Genomic DNA, 5,368 nt, shown 5'->3' on the forward strand with positions numbered 1-5,368 from the left:
TTTATTAAAAATAATATATTATTTAACCACCATTACAACAACAACATATTAAGCAAAGTAGATGAACATCAATAATTCTTAAATTTTATGCTTTGCAGCAATGTATAATTTATTATTAGTTCAAATTCAATCAAATTTTGGAATTACACCATTAGCATCACTGAAACACTAAAGTCGATAAGATAAGAAAGACCCTAAAATTTTAGGTTTCTTCTACGCTTCTGCTCATGTATTCAATAATGCTCATGTTTGTTTCTGTTTATTACTTTATTTAGCTCATTTTTCCTTTCTAGCGAATATAGGAGGCTTTAAAAATATATGTACCAAGCTTCTAAAAGGTGACAATACTTTGTATCAACATATTGGCTTTTTTTTAATTTAATAGTACATATAATCAAACATATTGAAAACAGTGAGAGTGAATTTTTCAATATTAAGTATCAAATTAAATAGTTTTAATCAAAATTAAATCACAATACAAAAATAATTAATGTAAAGACATAATATTAATTTCTAAAGACCGAGGGTTTTTATCTTGGCTAAATACATTGCCACACAGGCACAACACGAAAATCAATGGTCAAATAATACTCAATAATTTGTCCTAACATAAATATACTCTTTATCAAGACCTTGCGTTAGTTATATTGCCGTGTAATATTTGGACTGTGAATACACCTATTTGTCAAGTTATTGCATTAAATTGGACATTTTACAAGCTGTTGGACCGATCTGCACCCACCTATTGTGTTATTGCACTAAATTGAGTATTTTACAAGTTATCGGACCAATTTGCACCGACCTGACAAGTTGTTGTATGGTGAGTGCAATTTACTCTTTTCTAAATAAAGGGGGAGTTGTGACTCTCTCAAAAAGATAATTGGATTGGAAGAAGATTATTGAGAGACTGCAAAAATAAGTCCCCAAATAATTTTAGATTCGTTGAAAAAAATAGAAATGTTAAGACACATACATCCAGATGGGAAGAAAAATAGTACATTCCAACATATGTTTCAATAATTGATCTTTAATATTGCAACTGTTATTTCTATATATTTCATGATGAATGTTGCATAAAACATGGTGTTCCTGTTGCGGCGGGAATTTTTGTATGCGAAGTTTTTTCACATATCTTTTAATGTTCTACTTTTATATTTTAAATATTACAGATGTTTTGTTTTGATGTTGGAACGAAGCGATTAAAAATTTTCCGTTGGACGTCCAGGCGATAGAAAGGGGAAAAAAAAAACTAGAGCTACCGCTAGTCGACTGCCCCAACTCACACGTTCGCAAGCAGCACAACAGCACTAGCGAACGAACGAAGTACTCCGTCTGCTGGCCTGGCCCTCCAGCGCCACACGGAACACGAGGGAATGCTGTCCAATCGCCGCCGCCCGCTGCCGCCTTTCGCACCTGCCCTTCTCCTCCTGCTGCCTTTCCTCGCCGTGGCGCCGCCACCGGCGGCCTCCGCGGTGGGCGTGAACTGGGGCTTCGCGTCCTCCCACCCGCTCCCGGCGCGAAGGTCGTGCAGGGCCTGCTCCTCCCCAACTCCGTCCCGCGCGTCCGCCTCGCCGCCGCCTCTTCCGACGCTCTCTCGGCGCTCGCGGGCACCGGCGTCACCGTCACCGTCGGGGTCCCCGACGCGCTGCTCCGGCCCCTCGCCTCCTCAACCAAGACCGCCGCCGCCTGGGTCCACGATAACATCACCCGTTATGCCTCCAGCGTCCGGTTCGAGTAAGAGCACCCTTCCGATGCAAGATTTCTATGCGCCATTCTCTTCAAAGAAATATTTCTAGGCTCCACTTTAGGTCATGAAAAGGCAGGAGAATAATGGGTTTTTTGCTAGTTTACTTGTGAAAAAGCAAGGAATCTTAAATTAGTCACGTTGACCAAATTCTTGTGTTGGCCTAGAAAGGGCAATTGGACACTATTGACTCAAACTGATTTGATTATCAGAGGTTGACCCCCTTTGACTCTCAACCAGACATCCTAGTACTGACCATGTGAGCTTAGTCATTTTTATAGGAGGGTTAGGTCCTGTGTATGTCTTGGAAATAATGGGGTTTGTATTTTTTTCCCTGAATTATAGTAGATTAACCCAGCAATGCTGATGGCTGATTAATCTAAACTGAAGAAGGGAGATATTACTCTAACTAGTTTATAGGTTGAGTCCTGTTGATAACTTCCTAAGTTCCTACATGTGTGTTGGTTGCAGTAGCTCACTGGAATTTTATTACTAGGCACTAATTTGTGAAATGAAATCATATGAAGGGTTGCAAATGTTAGTGCTGGTGTACTGGTAGATGTTTACTAAGTTCGAGACCCTCACTCTCTGGTGGGTTTCCTATTGGAGTCTTGGTAAATGCTAGTTGAGAGATGACACCAGGAATTATCCTAGACCTATACTTTATTAAGTAGATAATGGAGGTGGAACATATCAACTTGAGGAGCAACTTTCTTCAATGGTAACAGTTTGTGAGTGTATCTTTAGTTGATTACTCCCTGGTTACAACTTCCAGTTGGAAATTGTTTTCTTTTACAGTTTGCAATTCTTCACTGCGTAAATGAGGGGATCTTGGATTTAAATAATAATGTGTAATTTATGTTTGTTTTGTAAAAGCAGTGATGTTGCAGTTCAGTTATTATTGTACATTGGAATATTATCTTTTCTTTTTCTGACAAGCAAATTGACATTACAGATATATTGCTGTTGGGGATGAGCCATTTCTTCTTAGTCATGGACAACATTTCCAGCCCTTTGTAGTTCCTGCAGCAGCAAATATTAAAAAAGCGCTGACTGCTGCAAAATTATCTACCAAGATCAAGGTGGTAGTACCCTGTAGCACTGACACATACCAAAATGCATCTATGCTGCCTTCGAAAGCTAGCTTCAGACCTGATGTTAACAAGACCATGGGAGAACTACTCTCATTTCTTAGTAACAATAGTTTACCATTTATGGTCGAGCTGGATCCATTTTTGAGCTTTCAACATCACAAGAATCTGTCATTGGACTATTATCTTTTCCAACTGATGTCGCATCCAGTAAAAGATGGTCAAAACAAGTATGACAACTACTTTGATGCAAGCATAGATGCTGTGGTTACTGCTCTAACCAATGCTGGCTTCAGTGACATGGACATTATTGTCGGCAGAGCAGGATGGCCAACAGATGGAGCTGTGAATGCAACTCCAGCTATTGCTCAGTCGTTCATGACTGGCCTAGTCAACCACCTTGCCAAAAAGTCTGGGACTCCACTTCGCCTCAAAGTGCTTCCAGTCGAGACATATCTCTTCAGCCTTCTAGACGAAGATCAGAGGAATACAGCAAGCGGAGGTTATGAAAGACACCATGGTATTTTCACCTTTGATGGCCAGGCAAAGTACTATGCCAACATAGGTCAAGGCCCGAAATCACTCAAGAATGCCCCTGATGTGGGCTACTTTCCATCAAAATGGTGTGTGATCGACAACAACAAGGACCTCTCCAATGTTTCTGCCAGTTTTTCTGCAGCTTGCTCCAATGGTGACTGCACTGTTCTGTCACCTGGTGGCTCCTGCTCTGGCCTTGGCTGGCCTAGCAATGTGTCATATGCGTTCAACAACTACTACCAACAGCATGATCAGATTGAGGACAGCTGCGACTTCAATGGCCAATGTTTGATAACAACTGTTGATCCATCTGTCGATTGCTTGTTTCCTCTCGCAATTCGGACTTCTGCTGCCACTTCTTTGCACCTGACATTGGCCAATGTTTCGGTTTTTAGTTTTCTGGGTTTGCATTTTTTGTTTATAGTCTGATGTAGCTGCCTACCTTTGTCGTTGAGGCCAAATCGAGCCTTAAAAGTTCTTCTTTGGGCCTCTCATTGCATGTACTCCAAAATCTTGGTGCACCATCAAACAATAGTATTCGTAAAATGGTACAATTTCTGGTGCCCCACTTCTTGGAGGAGTATGCTATATCTGAACTGGTCTGGTAAATTTAGTCAAAAATGTAATAATGCGTGTTAAGTTCGTTGAGCCAAATTACAACAGCAGCTATTCTCTTGTTCAAATTTTGACCTTGCTAACATATCCATTTCATTGAGAAATACAGTCTTGGTTTCACTACATCCTAAAAGGGTCTGCAGTAGAAAAGTTATGCATTGAAATTTGGTTCCACTACAAGCTATTGATGCACTTGTAAAAACATGAATAACATTCCGTAAATTGTTAACAGAAGGCGGTACATGTGGTAACTGAACTGCAGTTTGGCTGGAGAGCCGAACGCCCATTGGGGGATTACAACTGGAAGTGCCGAAGAGCATGGGGCCAGCTCGGTAGACGAAATTGGTACAGCCGCAGATGGCCACCAATCCATTTCGCCACAAAGACATCAGAAGTAAATCGAGGCAACTGCGAATGCCAAAACAACAAAACTAGTAACCATGGCAAAGTTGTAGAGGCTGGAGATAATGGCTAGGAACAATGTTGGCTGAAACATGAAAGGAAGCAGCAGAAATGATGCCGTGCAGAGACTGTTTCATATTCTGTAATGAGCACCACTACAAGGTTAAACCATACTCATTATGCGCCATGAATGTGACCTTTTGATTTCTGAAACTGAAGCCTTTTCGCTTACTCTGAAGCTAATTGCGTCTGTTCGCTTGCATGCCCTTTCATCTTGTATAAATACAGCCGCAAGCCTCAATGCCCACTCGCAGATAATCACCAGTGCATCGCTAGCTAGCACCACCACCGTCATCGCCCCTGGCATTCTCCGGCATGCCCCTGGCTGTGCTCTACTGCCTGGCTCTTCTCGCGCCCGCGGCGCCGCCTGACGTGGCCGGCCTGGCGCAGCGGCTGGAGGGCGAGGGGTCGCAGCAGTGCTGGGAGGCGGTGGTGGACATCAAGTCGTGCACGGGCGAGATCATCCTGTTCCTCCTCAACGGCGAGGCGTACCTGGGGCCCGGGTGCTGCCGCGCCATCCGCGACATCGAGCACAGCTGCTCGGCCGCCGACGCCATGCTGTCCCGTCATCGGGTTCACCCCCGAGGAGGTGGACATGCTCAAGGGCTACTGCGACGCGGGCGACAACGGCGGCTCGCCGCCACCCCAGCGCGCGAGAGCGTCGCCGCTGTGGCGGGGAGGAAGAGTGCCTCGGCGCACCGCTGATCGTGCGTGCCGCCGCGGCTCGTGTCCACGCCCATCGGCCCATGCTTGCTGGATCAGCAGTAGCGGTCAGGTTTCTCGTGAGATAAAAAGCTTCCTTCTGCCGCCTTATCACGTTCTCTCACCACCGACCGGCGGCCTTCCGACATTCTAGGTGGGGACGAGTAGCCGACCGGACTCGTCGACTTGACCATCGAATTCGCAGTCGCGCGGCCAT

The 5,368-nt window shown here is 44.3% G+C and overlaps 1 pseudogene; it reads left to right on the top strand.

The window, feature by feature from the left end:
* The first annotated feature begins 1,315 nt into the window (after window positions 1-1,315).
* Window positions 1,316-4,055, top strand: LOC120652534 (annotated as a pseudogene).
* The last annotated feature ends 1,313 nt before the right edge of the window (window positions 4,056-5,368 follow it).

This window comes from Panicum virgatum, chromosome 9K (genome assembly GCF_016808335.1).
Source record: "Panicum virgatum strain AP13 chromosome 9K, P.virgatum_v5, whole genome shotgun sequence".
Taxonomy (NCBI): Eukaryota; Viridiplantae; Streptophyta; class Magnoliopsida; order Poales; family Poaceae; genus Panicum; species Panicum virgatum.